General features: G+C 34.0%; 1 long non-coding RNA gene across 3 annotated transcripts in view; it reads right to left on the reverse strand.

The window, feature by feature from the left end:
* Positions 1–17,652, reverse strand: part of LOC135300318 (uncharacterized) — a 243,056-nt gene that overhangs the window by 127,215 nt on the left and 98,189 nt on the right. The gene's annotated exons all lie outside the window — the stretch shown is intronic.

Consider the following 17,652-nt stretch of genomic DNA (forward strand, 5'->3'; position numbering starts at 1 on the left):
TGGATAAAGTAATGAATAACCATTTTATTACAATTATTTAGCCTGAACCAGAACTGGATTCTCTGCAAATGAAAATGCAAAATTACTTATCACATTCTTTGAACAACTATGTGACATGCATTTTATAAACCAGATCATTAGAAGGAATATATTTTAGACACATAGATTAATCTTATATTAAGAGTGTTTTTTAAATGCTTATAGAAGTACGTGAGGATTTGGAAAGGCTAGCAGATAGAGAATATTAAATTTAAAATGAATTAGCTTTAAGTAATTACAAATGAGACTGTTTGCAGAAAATTAGGTGCTCTGAACTGCAGAGAAAAGTCTCTGAACCAAAGATGGGAAACTTGCTATCCTCACTACGATGAAAACTTTTAAAACTCACTGCTTAATCTAAAACATCCATGTTAATATATACAAAAAAATAATTGGATCTTCTAATGCAGAGACAATGAAAACAGTAACATAAACAAAGGTAATCCATCTTTCAAACTATATAATTGCCAAAAATGTCAGTGCTTGAGGTTTGAATTTATCAGTGATTACACTTTGTCTCTCATTCATGTCCAAATAATGTAGAGAACCTGTTTACTGAGAAAATTGTTAAAGTTAAAGGAAAAGTTTATTCCAGCTACTTTGCAGTAGAAAGCGCATACCACTGTAGATTTTCTAAACTTAAAACCACTCAGGTTTATAATTCAATCATTCTCCTAGATGAATGGAAAATAAGATATGCAATATTCTGGTTTATAAATTTAGTTTTTCCCCATATGTAATCCCATATAAGTAATCCCCTCTTCTACAAATTCAGAGATTTGCCATTCTTTTATTATTCAGAACTATTCAGAAGGCTATATCTATAAATCACAGCATGTTGATCCATCACCATATGGCTCCATCTAGATTTGCATTGCCTCCCTTGTTGGCAGCACTGCACCATTGCCTTTCTGGCGTTTCATTGAGAGCTTTCACAAGGTGCAGGGAAAATTGTCTCCTTAATATAAAACTGATTGCAAAATAAAGATGATATAAAACCAGCTGAAGAATTTTTTACATGAGTTTCAGAAAGAGATTAAATGGTCCATAGAACTAAAGCAGAATTGTAGTGCTCCTTGCATCACAGAAATTTCTGAGCCAGTTCTCTCTTCTATCATCCTTCATCTTACATTTCTGACTTCTATTTTCCACTAGGCTAATGAGCACTCTCTGCATTCTAAGGTGTTTGGAATGTACTCATTAAAGTAAGACCCTACAAAATAAAAAATTTTGAGAATCTTTGAATCTGAAATCTCCATACTCTATCTCCCTTCCCAAAGAGTTTGAAAGAAAGCTAGGCAAGAGATCATCAAAATTTGTTTGCCTGCCAAGCAAAGTCTACATTAGTGTTTTAGTTCATACTGGGAGTGAGGTCTTGAAGTAGTCATACCCACCTAGTGTACATTGGTTCAAATGTCAGATATGGACATAAAGTCTGGATTTTGAGTTTGGTTTTGATAATGCAGAGCCAGATAACATTTTCTAAGAACACAGTTAATGATGTTGAACCTCTCATTTAGTCAAGAGGAATAAACAAAATGCAATATAAACTAAAACCACCCAACATGTATGTAGTAATGACCTCACCTCCGTCTCCTGAAAGCCATTTTATTGGGCTGAAGTAGATCACCTTGCAAGTACTTTGATGAGAAAGAATAATTTCGGACTGAATTTTAATTCAAAAGTTCTCCTGGTCAAAGTGATATTTGAAATAATTTGTAGCAAAAGCAGTATTTCCCTTCAGTTAAAATACTTTTTCAAAATGTATATAATATACTGGAGTATAAAGAAAAGTATTATTTTACACCTTACTATTTTAAGATGAGCAGAGACACAAATTCTCAGTTCACATATTGGATAGTTTCAAGATGTAGAATAAATTATCAAATTATGTGAAACATCATAGATATAACGCTCAGTTTTACTTCATCTGAAATCCAAGACACTTACAAACTCTAAAATAAGGATGATCACATGAGTATGATTGGGTTTTTAATCAATGAGGGTTTAATTCCTTCAGTAATCTATATTTTGCACAGGCAGTTAATCAGCAAAGGGAAAAGAAGTTAATGAACAAGAATCGTTCCAGAGCTCCACAGACATAATTAATAATGTAGGTATGCACAGACACAAAAGATGAAGTGGAATACTGAATTGTCTTATATTAAAAATGAGGTGTAAAACCCTTTGAAAACAGTCGTTTTGACAGAGAGCATCCTACTTTGTAAAAGAAGCTCTTAATGCTTTTGCACCCAGGAGAAAACATACAATGCTCCATTTAGGCTTTGGAAAGTTATTCTCACACACACACAATTCAAAGAATAGCACTTAGGATAAAGTAATGGTTTTGAACATTAGGTAAACTACAGGATATCATTTAATCTTCAATAGTTATTGATCTGCATCTAGTGCTTGTGTGCACGCAGAATTCTACTCTCCCTCATCATTTAAATGTTGTATTAGGTAAAGATGGATGAGGCATTTTGTCTGAGATGCGGACACTGCTTGCTCTTTGAATCACTTCCTATTCCTGGTAAGAAATCTGAAACAATGGGTCACTCAATATATTCCTTATGGGGTACTTGAGTTTTTCTCACTTCTGTAATAATTACATCAGAAGTATTACTTCTTTACTTTGTGTAAAGTAAAGTATTGCTTCTTTACTTTGCATGAAGTGTTTTAAGTGAGCAGACTTATGTTAGTGGGTTTGCTAGTCTCCTGTGAGCTAAGGCATAAGCAGCGCTGATTCCAAATCAACCTTTCAAACAGCAGCAGGAAAACATTAGCAGGTGTGTGTATGTGAACACATTGCAGCCAAGACAGAGTAGCTCATGTAGTGCTATTACTTCTGAAATGATAAAGCACTGGAATGGTGCTCCATTACAAGCATCAGGCTAATATATGACCTCAATCATTTGAGCAGCTACTCAGTCCAAAAGACATAAAACATACCTTCTGCAAAATGCAAGCAGTTCCAGAAAATGTAGGGAGGTTGTTGTTACTGAGCACCAAAATTGGCAGCATATTAAATAGTACTAGTATTTCAAATTCTTTCCAAATTGCAGGAAGAGCAATTTAAAATGTGTGATACTTACAGGTGACTGCCCATGAAGGTTGAGTTGGAGAATTGGAATAAAATGTGTCCCCAGAAAGGGCCCAACCATTGATATATTTGCTGACATCATGGGAAAGATCTGTAGCTTGAAATGTGGAGGTAAAAGAAAAGCCACTTATACAGGAAATTAATATATAAGTGACATGACAGCAATCTCTTCAGGAGAGCTGTGTCATTAAAGTAACAGAAGTGACCTTGTGGAGTAACAGATGGATGACAGGAGAGATGGCTTTAGCTGTAGGTATAATAGAAGGAAGACATGGAGCTGCTGAGGCTCCAGCCTGCTCAGTTTTGGTGACCATATTTTGGCCAAAAGGGGGAAAAAATTCGGAAGAAAGGAAACTAGAGTAAGATTTCAAGGAAGTAAAAATTGTCATTGTCAAGAGGAAACTGCAACCAAGTAAAATCAGAGGAATCTGTAGGTCAGAAATCTTGGAAAAAATCATAACTTTATCTTTTCTATTCATCTGATATAGAAACTGGCTCTGTTGAGATATTGCCAAAATTACTTCACATAACCTGCACAACTGTGATAGCATATGAAAATTAAAGTAAGCATTTTTAATTGAGATAATGACATTTTCAAAAGTGAAGGAATTTTAAAAGTATGAAATACAATCTAAATTCTTAATGTTCAAACTTTTAAAATTGATTTCTTATATTACAGAAAGAAAAATTGCTAGGCAAAGAAAAAATCTGTAGGAAGTATATATACAAGAGCAATGTGTGAAGCATAAAGCAATTTTATCTTCGGTCTGTGATAAGGAATGTCATATTCATGGACCAAAGCTAAAAAATTATGCATTGTTGAAGTTGTGTAGTACTCAACCACTCCAGAGGTGTTCAAGGTTTATTGGAAGATATCAGAGAGGAACATTTAACTATTTTATAGGAGATTATGGATGACTTGCATCAAATAGAGGACATCCAGATGAAATATAAGTACATTTCCATGAAGAGTCAGAAGAGAAAATATCTTGCCTACAAATAATAATAACAATTTTAAAAAATCAGACACAATAAAGAGAAAGCTACATAACATAACACAACTAAGTTATGTTGCTACCACATCTATTGAAAAACAGGAACCACCTAGAACTAGCTTTTCCACACTGGTTATGTACACTCTAAGAGTTTCCAAGTCCCATGTAGCTCATCATTCCTTTTACACTAAATAAGTACTTCCTTTAAGCATATCTGCTTTATCCCTTTAAGCACAGCAACAGCATTCTTATGACAGGTTTGACATATCCCTAGTGATAGGACCTGACGGAACACCAAGAATCTGCACTAGGAGAGGTTTAGATTAGATATCAGGATAAGGTTCTTCAAATCAGAAAATAATTCTTCACCCAGAGGTTGGTGGGACACTGGCCAGGGTTCCCAGGGAAGTGGTCACTGCACCAACCTGACAGAGTTCCCTGACAGAGTTCAAGGAGTGTTTGGACAATGCTGTCAGGCTCAGGGTGTGACCCTTGTGGTATCCTGTGCAGGGCCAAGAAATGGACTCGATGATCCTAGTGGGTCCCTTCTAACTCAGGATATTCTATAAGCCATTCATTGTAACACCATTCATTGTAACAAATATGCCAGGGTCTAAAAGAGAGGCCTTGCTGAACAGGTTTAGAAATACGATATTGTAGGGAAGATGTCAAGGGTGTCAAAAAACAGCTCAGGATCAGGAAGAACATATTCTTTCTATTTAGTCTGTTTTATTTGCAGAAGTGAAAATACTTAGACATAAAGCAATTTCTCAAATGTACCCAGGAAGAATGGGGACTTAATTTTCAAATATTGTCCAAAATTGTACATGTGGTAGCTTTATATTTATGGTCATGTACAGTATACATAAACAACCTGGATACAATGTGGTTGAAACCCAAGCTGATTACACCCAAAGAGGAAGAGGACTCAGATCTTGGTGGTATGTAAATCATAGCATATCACACCATATAAACACACTGCATTAGAGTTTAATGTAATAAACTATGCATAATAAAGACATTATATATTGCCTTATATGGTTGCCAGATCAGAGCACAGGAATAAGAATTTCTTGAATGTCACAAACATGTCATCCAAAATTTTATTAACATCTTAAAGCACATGTATTGATCGGAGTTAGATATTGTTTTGGCCTTCCATAGTGATAATATTATAGGCTGCTGTGCTATTATTCTATTTTATTTTTAGAAACTTAACCCTACAGCAATAAAAGAAGCTTTGTTAGGATAAAATTTCAGTGAAAACATAGATTTTATTGATTAAAATATCTCAAGATACTTTTTCTTTCTTTAATAATGAGGAGTAGAAGAATATTATATCTTTTCTATTATGTTGTTTTTGAATAAGACAGCACAGGAGGTTTTTCTTTCAATTTGAATGTTGAGAAAAATTCAAAAGTAGAGAAACCAGAACATAGTTCTAGACATATTTGGAGGAGAAAAAGAGAGAGATGTAGTGGGATCACAAATCATTGTCACTGACTGGCATAGCCAGTTATTGGTGTAACTAGTTCAATGGAATGAAAGCATTTGAAAAACAGAGAAAAATGCACAATTTTACCAATAGAAATTGTGAAGTACTATAAAATAACAGTGAAGGAAGATCAGAATTAGAAAAAAAAGTCAGAAACTCTGTCAAAGAAGTGGATCTGTAGGAAAGATGTGTGATCAACAGTGCTAAAGGAGGTAGAAATAAACAATAGTGAGTATGAAATAGAGCTGAAAGAAAAGTAAGTGTTTATTTTGTTTTGGTACTTTAGTTCACCTTAAGACACCTAGCATTCTACTGCAATGTGATGCATGACAGCAACAATAAAATAAAATGTCATTGACCCACATCGACTCACATAATCCAGTACAGCTGTTCTGTTAGCAATGCAACCACTATAATTCACACCAGTGTATAGTGACTAACATATGAAAGGAGGAGGCTTCAGCCTGCCTGTTACAATATTAAAAAATATTAATTTCTACCCTGATTTCCTTCTGTCCCCACCCTCCCTCTCAGAGAAACTATGTTCCAAGTTTTTATTAGGTCTCTTCAGGTAATCCAAATGTAACGAAATAAAGAGAAAAAATTATACAAGATCTGTTTTAATTGTGTACCAATTGAGATGGTAGATATTGTCATCATCTGCTTTTTATATTAATCCTTTTCTGATCATAAACCTTATTCAAATATATTTATAGAAGTTGTGTGGCTGTACTTTATGCAAAAAATGGCTTCATCAAAGTGTAATGTGCACTCTGCTGCCCACTGCAACCTAGATGATGAAAAAGAACAAAAATTTTAATAGACTAGAACTAAGGAGGATTTTGTACCACAGACATGCTTAAGAACATGTTCTTCTTATTTCTCTTTATCAAGCTGCAAATAGATCACATATATTTCTAAAATTTTGTAGACTATCCTTTCAGCTGTTTACATCTTGAAGGTTAGATCTTGTTTAAAGATAAGTGGTTACATATGCCCCTATGTCAGTATTCTGTTGGTATTCTCAGGGGATTTTTTTATTTTTCTATTTTTATTTCTATTGTATAGTAGTCTAAAGCTATTGTGATATGAGCATTTCTCAACACAAAAAAGAGCTCACATCAGAAGAAAGAAACTGGGGAAAAAAGCCAAAGAGCAAGAGGCAGAACAGTAGACAATCCAATCACACACATACAAAAAATGTTCAAATTATTTTTGCAAATTAAAATCATGTTCTTGGCCATACAGTGAAGTTTTTGGTATCCCTTAAAAGTCAATTTTCAAACTTTAAAAGTGGTTGTTTGGGTTTTTTTCCTTTTTTTTTTTTAAATTTCTATTGAAAAACAAATACAAAATTCACAGCTATAGTCTCCTTTCTTTAAGCTGACTGCTTTCTGAAAAGAAAAAGAAAATTACCTCATTAATAAATGGGAAGACTTTGCAATATCATTTTTTAACCTTCCAATAAAAGTGCCACAATCTGAAGTTAAGGGATTTACTTATTTGCAAACTTTTCATATTTGAGTACAAATTACATCAGTAAAAAAAAGGTATCATAAGAACAGCAAATTCTTTCTTTTCAAATATCCTTGACTACAAGACATTAGTGTAAGGGAGATTAATTTAGTGCATTTAAATTATTCATATTATTTTCACTGAATGGACTGGATTTAATCTAAGAGAAAAGAAAACTTTCAGAATGATAGTGAAATAAAACAGCAATAAATATTGGAAGTACAGTGTTAAAACTGAAGACTTATAATAACAATAATACTTGATAAAGTGTAGTCATGATGGATTTACTGAGGCATTAAATATTTTTCTTTTGTGTCAATCAGATCAAGATATAGATGCACAGAGATTTGAAATACGATGGTTAAGACCCAAGGTGAAGCTCAAAAAGTATGTCCAATGTTGAAGAAATTCAAAATAAAATAAAAAAATAAGTTAAAACATCAACAACAAAAAAATCAGAAACCATGAGAAATGAAGCTACTGTTGATTTAACCAAACTTTATTTATTCCCAGTAGGGAGTAAGGAAGAAGACAAACTGATGCAAACTTCAAGTATTTTCATGTAAATTATTATGCAAATTACTTGTAGCCCTCTGGTCCCTGAAAAGTTGCCAGTGTGGCTTTTTGTATTACGGAGGTTGCAATCCATTGATCTAGGCAGCAGGAGAAGACTACAGTTTAAGTGAAAGCCAGAAAGAGCAATTTAAGGAATTAAAACCATACAAGTTAGAGAAACAACAGCACCAATAATGTCCTCAAGATAGGCATATTTTTTCATTCATTTCCTCATTATGCTCCTTAGTTGTTTCTGAAGCACTCAGAATTAGGTATTAGCTTTTCATTCTGTTTAGGTCTTTATATACTGACAGAAGTCTCTTATGAAGAAATTAGTCAGATTTTATAATTACCTTGAAGTATTTTGGCAAGACTAACAGCATATGTTTGGCTCTTTCTCCACCATAATTGCTGTACCTTTTCTTAACCCTGAATAAAAAGTTGTTCGCAAAATATTGTCTGTTACGTCAATTGCATTTCTGCCCTTCTACATCACCTTTATTAAAAAAAAATCTAAAAGAAAAATGTATATATATTTTTGCTCCCTTCTTTCTGTTATGCTTATAAAACACATTATAAATCAATGAAAAGGATTTCTTACTGCAGTTCATCTCACCTCAACCTACTTCCTCCCTTATCCATGTGCATGAAGGCACATGCTTGCTCACACGCCCATTTCCCAGCTGGTTAGTCATGAGGAAGAAGATGAGACTGAGCTAGAGCAGGAGAGGGCAAGGATGAAAATGTGAAGCTGGAATGAGTAACTGGAAAGGTGACAACCACCAGAACATGTACACAAGTTATGCCACTGATCCTGCTACCTGAAGGTACTCCTACCTCTGAGACTCATCACTGACAAAGCAAACGCTCACAAAAGGTTCATTGTATGTGCATGAATTTCTGTGCACCAGGCATAAAACAGAGACTTTGTTATTGTGATTATAGCAGTTTCTATATGTGCCCCTCTGGATGATTTGGCCTGAACTTGATTGTACTTTTATGTCAAGACAAAGATACAGATAGTAATTTTGCGAGTCTTTGCCTTGCTAGATTTGGCCTTTCTATGACCAGAGCATGACACCTGGAAACAACTTCATCAACAGGTTGGTTTAACTTCCTTCTTTTTTGGAAAGAGACAGCCTGTACCAACTCTTGAACCTTCAAATGCAGAAGGGCATGGCTGAAGCCTTCCGTTGTAATTGTTTTATACAATTTTGCACAACTTTATTTTAAATAGGAGTCTTTTAAAGATCTTTTAAATGTAGAGAAAAAATGACTAGGTGGAGCATTTAATTATCCATTAATGAGTGATCAGTAGGAGAGGACACCTTACAGGTTTTCTACTTGATAATGCACATGAGATATGTTGATGACACTATCCAAATATGGAAAACGTCTCCTCTCATTGCTCATCTCTTTTCTTCTCTGTGCTTTCCTGGTGTGGGGGTGGTGTTGACAAGCTCCAAATTTCAGTGGTGTGCCCACTCCTGGATATTCATGATTGCATATAGCACAGTTTAAAAGGCTTCCCAGAAAGAATGCAAAACAGCTGAGTTCTTTTTCTCTGCACCAGAATCAAAGGAGATGATAGCATCTTTCTCAGCAAGACAGAAACATTTTCATCCCCAATATCAACTTGTTTAGGGGAGATATACTCCAGCAACACTGCTGATAGAACAGATGATGATAGAACATATTGTGACATTTCTTTGCATGTCTCATGGCTGTAAATCATGGTTTTGATTGCCTGAGTGCAAAGTGCACCAGCATTTTCAGTATTTTCTAATTATGGATGCCAGATGTGTCTTGCACAGACCTTGGTGAAATTTTCCATTCAAACCAGAAAAGTAAGGATCCAGTTTTCTCAGGAGCTATATGGTCAGATATCCACGTAATCTGCAAGGAGTCAGGGCACCTAGAATAACCTTCCATTAAGTATGCTTTCAAAACAAGAAATAATCTGAGTGTTGACGAGATTAAATAGGATGAAAGGAATGTAGCTGAACATCAATGCCTTTAGAATTTGTTTTCCTTTTGATAAAGATTGATGAGCTGTTCCATTTCCTTGGAGTCCTGTGTGACATCACAGTGGAACATCTTGTCAAAAACCTCAAAAGGGGAGATCAGGGACAGACAATCCTTTTAAGAAGAGGCAACTGAATATAGGGAATGTAAAGACAAAAAAAAGAATACTGAGACAAGAGGAAGATGGGATCGATGAGGAAAGAACAAGAGGAGTTACTGAGGCAATTGAGTGCAACAGCAAATATAAAAATGTATGAGAGGTTTTATATCACACAGGATGAATTTCAAAGTGTGGGCTGAGATCCTGATTTGTTCGAAACTTTCTGTCAGCACATATGAGCTAGTGCATTCTGGAAGATTGTGCCCAATCATTGATTCATTCTTTTTCCCATTAAAGAAACTCTGGATTAGCTCTTACCCTCTGTTTTCAGTCAAAGGGTATCTACTCACCTGCACAAATCCCACCCTTCATGAAGAGCAACCCAGAAAGTGGACATGAAAATGGATCCACTACAAAAGCACACTACTCTAGAAATGTATTGACACTAAGCACAATAACTACTAGAAATTTTTCATATCAGGAAAATATTTACATAGAAGTAAATTATATACAGCAAAATATAGAAAAAGTCAAATGGCACATTTTTACACATGAAATTCATTGAAGTAACTGGTCTTTTAAAATCCAAATGGAGAAATAATTTTATGAAATATTGGCAAGTTTACTTTCTAACACAAATAACTAAGATGCCCTAAAATTGGTCCGACCTATACACTTGTGGCAACTGATGTTCATTCACTTTTGAGACCAAGGATGCTTATCTTAAGTCTGAGCTAAAGTGCTAGATGAGGAATATATTCAAGCAATGCTTAGAAATTATTTGACTAAGTAACACTGGCTGAGATAGAACTCATATAGCACACAATTAGTAAATACAATTTTCCACAGCTTAATTTGTCACAATACTAAATTTGCATAACTTCAAAAAAAGTCTTGCCTTGAAAGTACTTTAAAACAATTTATATAGTAGGGTTTTTTTACCTTTTAGAGACACAAGCAGGTGAGCTAAAATTTATTTTAAATGCACAAGTCAGTCTAAATATCATGTTTAAAGTACAGAAAAACCCCTCCTTGCAGTGAATAATAGCAATTACCATGTAGGTATGAATCACATTAACAAAGTAATTGATTCTTTTTGTTTTATGTCAAGTGTTGTTTTCTGGTTTGGTTTGTTTTGTTGTTTTTTGGGGTTTATTTCTGCTGAGGCAAATTATTTATTCACAGTGTAGAAACTGAAATTTGTGCATGACTTGGAAAAATCTATGGTCTTTCTAGATGAAAAAGAAATTATTGTTTACTTCTACATAAGCAAAATTTCACTTTTTTCTGCATTACTTAATTTGTTAGTACTTCATACTTTAAAAAACATTCTTTACTGGAAAAAATTGTTTTCCCATTATTTATGTATCTTATGTCATGAAATTGGGCAGAGACCCTTGAGAGTCCAATAGTGGTGGAAAAAATAATAGTGGTGGAAAAAAGGTTGGGGAATGAAATTCAAAGATAGTTTTATGAAATCTAGTTCAAATATAAACCTTCTAAGGCATATAGATATCCAGTGAAAGAACAGCAGTTTTTCTTCACATCATAGAAGCAGTGAATGATTTGGGGTGTTAGGGAACTTAAAGATCATCTACTTCCAATCCTTCTGCTGTGGCCACCACACCAGGTTGCTCCGAGCCCCAAGCTCAGTCTTGAACACTTCCAGGGATGGGGCGCCTACAACTTCTCTGGGCAACTTGTTCCACTGCCTTATCAACCTCACAGTAAAGAATTTCTTCCTAATATAAAATCTAAGCCTACTTTCTTTCAATTTGAAGCCATTCCCCCTTGTCCCCTCACTCCATACCCTTGAAAAAGTCTCTCTACACCTTTCTTGTAGGTTTCCTTCAGCTACTTGAAGGCTGCCAGCTAGGTGAAGCCTTTTCCAGGTTGAACAACAAAAATTCTTACAGCCTGTTTTCATAGGAGAGGTGCTTCATCCCTCTGAATATCTTTGCAGCCTTCTTCCTGGCCTGCTTTAACAGATCCTTGTCTTGTGCTGAGGACACAGTACCCCAAACAGGGTCTCACAAGGGCAGGGTAGAGGGGCAGAATCCCCTCTCTGAACCTGCTGGCCACTCTTTTGGTGCAGCCCAGGTTGTGGCTGGCTGCCTGGGTTGTGAGCACACACTCCTGGTTTTTGTTAAGCTTTTCACCTATCAGAACACCCAAGTCCTTCTCTACAGGGCTGCTCTCAGTGATTTTTTCCCATTCCGTATGCATGTCTGGTATTGCCCAGAAGCAGGTGAACCACCTTGTAATTGGACTTGTTAAACTTCATGAGACTCTCATGAAGTAACTGCCTTTGTTTCCCTTTTCATCTAACCTAGTTAGCTTTTCTCATTTGTGATTGGTTTGTAAATTAGGGTTAGAGCATGTTCATTTCTGATTATACAATAGTGGTGAAAACCCCTGTTTGAGTTTCTTAAAGGAGTAAAAGAAAGGTTAAATGCATCAAACTTCAAATACCTCTGGTTTTCCTTTTGAGATTCGATCTGACCATTTGTCAGCATGGTGGACTCCCACTACATATTTAAGAAAACAATGCATTCATCTTTCTTTTCAGAATGGTCACAATAAGGCTAAGGGGATTAGATTATAAATTAGGAAAGAGAGGGAAAAAATTGCCATTGTCTGGCAAAATCTTTTTATTTTCCTGAGAAAAACCTTGCCAATTCATTTTCTTGCCAGATGGAATGATTTTTATGCCCATGTCCAGATCTTGTTTTTGAAGGCCTGGGAAAGCCAGATGAGTTTGCAAAATACTAAAGTACAAAGAGACAGGGCTGGGTGCTCAAGCCTGTCTGATTTCTACCCGTGAGATTTACTATGATGCAACTACCTAAGACTTTATTGCTGCATACTGTAACATCCTGTGTATTTTAGAAAAAAGGGAGAATAAATCAGAACATTTTGCTGTCTGAATATCTGAAAGAAGTCTGATATTTTAAACAGTCTTTGGAATGAAAGTACATGTATATATTTAAATAAAATGATACCTTCAGTTTGTTCAATTGCCCTTCACTCTTAGTCACTAAGGTATGTGTGAGAACACTCAGAGATTTATCTCAGAAACACAATGATATTTTATTTACATGTTTATTAAATATGTCATTTCTCAAAGATATTTCTCTCTAAATTCATAGAGAAGCAGACAGCCTATCTTGTAATTTACCCCCCTCAACATACAAGGTTGACAAGGTTATTTATCTTTCCATGAAAAAAAAAAGTAATAGTCTGTGACCAGTGTTGCCTCCATTTGTGGTGAATGATTTCAAATATTGCCTAAAAAATATCAGGTACAGAAAAATGAAAGATTATGCAAAGTTAGGAGGATACATGATACAGTGTAGCTGGTTGTCAGAGGGCTCAGTATGCACAGTCCATCTCACCTGCACTATTCTGTTGGGAATGAGATTATCCCTGCAAAGAATGCACTGCAACGTTATATAAAAGGAGCAGTAGCATTTTAGGGATGCATATGATTTAAGTCTTTTGGACTGTGATAATACATTTAAAACTGTGCAATATCCAGGCTAGTCTGTGACATTCTAAAATCCTCAGTGATACAATACTGGTGTCAAACAGGTCTGAGTAACTCACAGAAATTCTAAATATCATATATTCCACAGAAGTCTGCAAGACCTAGATAGACAATATCCATCCATTATGTTTCGCCCATTCATTTTTGACAGAGTAGTTTTACAACAGAACATGAATTCATTCATTTCAGAAAGTAGAAATAACAAAGTATAGAAAAAATAGAAAGTCAAATCATTTTTCCATTTGTTCCATTATTTTTCCATATGTTCAAGTAGAAAGATCTTTAAAGGGAAAATCAGTACTGACTTAAAGAATATGAATAAACATTCCCTTTTCCAGCAGGAATTAACTGTGTACTAAAAAGACTAGGGAAATATGTGTTTAAAGTCCTTTTTATAGATTTGTGTCTTTAGAATCTTAAAGACCAATCAATATTTTTACCTAAAATAATATTTTTTTAAAAAGTTTAATACCAAATTTAATGTTTAGAAGAATCTGTTTCCTTAAATTTTTGCTAGGTATATAGTTTGACATTCTAAAATATCCAAGGGGTAAGATCCCTCAGTTTTATATTCTCTTTGTGTGTCTTGATTTTGTAAAAAGCAGACATTAACAGACAACAGCCATACCATGAAAGGGATGGAAAGTAAAAACTATCACCTGCAACACTGCAAATGTCTAGACATCTTCTCTAACACCTATTTTTAACCCCTTTTTTCCAGGAACTTAGTGAGTTTTTTATTTTAACTCTTCTTAAATACAGAGATATGGATAAGGATAGCCAATGTCCCAAGTATTAATTTTATTATGTGTTGTGTATTAGGAACATACTTGTATGAAGCCCATTTAAAAACTTTTTCAAATGTACTTAATGTATGGACTGATATAAAATACAGTGAATGTAAAGAAGTTATACTGAAAGGTACTGCATGAGTTGCTTATGAAGTCTAGAAATTGTTACGCTAAAATCAAGATCAGAAGCTGACATCCACTCTGACAAAGGAGTATTATTTTATATATATAACTAAAAGGCTGAAACAAGACTTAATTTGGTTATTTCTCCCAACATGTATAGATGCAGATATGCTTGAGGGAGAAAAAAATACACTGGATTGGCAGAAAAGTGTAAAATATATTTCTGTGGTTTTTTTAGAGGACTCCAAAAAGTATGTAAGCTGTGAAAATGGACTTCCTCCTCTAGAAGAAAATTGTGTCTGATATCATCTGATATGTGGGATACATGTACAGAGAGGATCTGTGGTGAGGTGTGTGTCAGAAAAGAATTTATCATGAATTAGTTTAACAAAATAAGACTTTACAGTTTTAAATCAAATGTAAATAGATGGAGTGCTTTTCCTCCAATGTTTTAATGTATTTTATAAATATATCAGTTTACACATATTTTGATATCATAAATGCTCTTGCATGGCTGTAATCTTAATTTAGCTCAAGTTAAAAGTGAGTTACAGCTTAATAAAAATTGTTGATGATGTCTACCGGGACATGTTTTCTAATGGAAGGTGTCCATGCCCATGGCAGGTAGGTTGGTCTCGATAATTTGGAAGTTCCTTTTCAACCCAGATCATTGGGTGCTGTGCTGCTTTATATGGACTCTGCACATCTAGAATGTTTTCTAATCTTCTGAATATACAAAAATATTGTAAAGAGGAGAGAAAGAGATTGTTTTGACCTACTATACTTATGCTTTTGATATTATCATATAGTTGTATACTTGATAACCTCAGGAAAAATGTTGCTGTAAGTGTTGATTTTGGAAAGATTTTTGAGAATTCCATTTCTGTAAGAAATTTACTATTTTCTTCTAAATTAGTAGCCATTGTTTCCTATAATAGGATTTCTGCCCTTTTGTTCAAATATCCTTTTTTATCTCCTCAAAGCTTGATTTCAGATATCAAAACTCGACCCTGTTGTTTTATCCACAGCAGCCATGATTCAAGACAAGACAAGAAAATTAAAAATTCCAATAAATGCACTCAGAAGTAAATTGGAGAGGTTAATCAAAAACAGGCTTTTGGAAACAAGTAGGGCAAACATAAATTGTGCAGACATGATCTGTTTGAACAGAGTGCTTACAACATTGAGAATGTGAGGTGATTTGATATTAGTTTATCTGAAATACTTTTTTTCTCGAGGCTGGAAGTAAATAAAAAAATGCAATAAGGAGGAAGTCTAGTCTTCTGCCCTTTGTTTGACAAAAATTAACTCTCTTAATTTCTTCACTACATTCTATGTAATTTTTTATGAAAATAGGTAAACATATATTTTTTCAGATTAAAGTGACAATAATGCAAATTATGCACATTTGTGCATTATTTTAATGCACTGCATTTGTGAATTATTTTTATTTAATTTGTTAACGTCCTCATACTAAAAAACTGGTATTGAGAAATAATTATCTACAGAAAAGCACATTAACTGAAAAATTTGTCTTATTTTTGCTATGGCAACATTCTCAAAAAGGTTTGAATGAAGCAGCAACTTAGATAAACTGCAACATAAGTTTATTAAAATGACAGATGCTTAATTAATGTATGAAGTCAATATTTCCACAATATATAAAGGAAAGTAGTATCATTTATAAGAAAAATTTAGTGTAATGATTGTGTTTTTTATACTAGTTCTCCATTTAATTATCTTACATTTAATTGTCTAAGTTAATGTATTGTTGTTCCTACTTATAGTGGTATTTTTATGTAAAAATTGGTACTAAATATACTCTGTAAAATAATCTAAATATAATGATGTACTTTTAAAAAGTTCAATTGCCTTGAATACCAGTTTTGAATAAATTAGAATTTTTGACATAGTTCTACCATCATTCAAAGCAAAGATTCTGTGGTATATTCATTTCTTTAATTATTTCATCCCCCACTCTAGGCAACCTAGAAAATCTCTCCAATAATTTAATGATTTTTGGCACAAGATTTGTTCTAAATACAGTCTCCCAGCATCTTTATTCTATCTAAGATATAGCTCTGATGGGAAGAGTTGTAAGCTTTGAGCTACAATATTCTACTCCTTCATCTTCCTGTGTCTTGAGACCAACAAATTGGAAATGATTGTTAAAATCAAGCCATGTAATTAGACAGCATAACATCTAATATACTCCTTTTGTCAGCTGGCCAGAAAGAGAATTTCAGTAAATGATACATTACACCATGAAAAAACTCTTTCAAACAAGCCTGTTAATGATGATAAATAAAGAACTTGTGCAAAACCAAGCAATTAATCCTTTGGAAGCTTTCCATTGAAGTTGCTATTAAGGCATCAAGCAAGGCAAGCACATTACATAAACAAATCCTTTGGGAATATTCCACTTTAGGTTGGTGCATTTTCTTGCAAACCCATCTGTAGTTAACTTCTTCCATAGAATTTCTTGTTCACTAAAATATTGCCTATATTTTAATAAAGGAACAATCAATAGTCATTCATCAGAAGAATCAGTTAAAAAATACATCACAAGACCTAAGAATTTTAAATATTCAGAGACATTGCATTTTATTTTCAGAGAAACAATATTGATTTATTTACTTGTGAAGTAAGGTTATTTTTTACTTTTCTACAGGGACAGAGCAGATTGCAATATTCTGGCATTAATAATGCATTGGAAATAAAGAGGAATAGTAAGCAAAAATTTATTCTGCAGCTTGTAAAAAATGTGAAGTGTCAAAAGGTTATGGAAAAATCCTCCCAGTAAACACTATTTCAAATTACAATCTTGTAAAGCAGTTTCTCAGTGTGCAGGCAACTAAATACATCAATGTCTCAGTACATGAGAGGATGGTGTACATTGGTGTTTCAGTAATTTTTTTTTCATAGGTCCACCAAATTATTCCTTGTTCATACTATGAGCTCTGGCTAGAAGCATAAAAGAGGGAAAAGAATGTTTTAGCAAATTTTTACTCTGTAAACACAGAACTGTTCAGATTCCATCTCATTATTAGATGTGTGGAAAATCCTTTGTACACTTGGTTTCAGTATAAATCCCATAAAATAACAAAAAATAACAAAAGTAAGTATCACGACAAAGCATGGAGGATTTTTGCTATGTCTAGCATAAAAGAGACATGGATATCAAACAGACGGGGGTGTTTTTTAATGTTGGTTTTTGTTTTTTGGTGTTTTTTTTAAACCAAAATAAACTGTAAGATTATTCTAACTAATGCAATTTTAAGTTAAAATATAAACACTTTTTCAGGTATGGATGGTATCAGTAGTCTGCCATTGACTGCTTGCAGTTTAGACTATTTTCTATAGT

Source organism: Passer domesticus, chromosome 5, assembly GCF_036417665.1.
Source record: "Passer domesticus isolate bPasDom1 chromosome 5, bPasDom1.hap1, whole genome shotgun sequence".
Classification (NCBI taxonomy): domain Eukaryota; kingdom Metazoa; phylum Chordata; class Aves; order Passeriformes; family Passeridae; genus Passer; species Passer domesticus.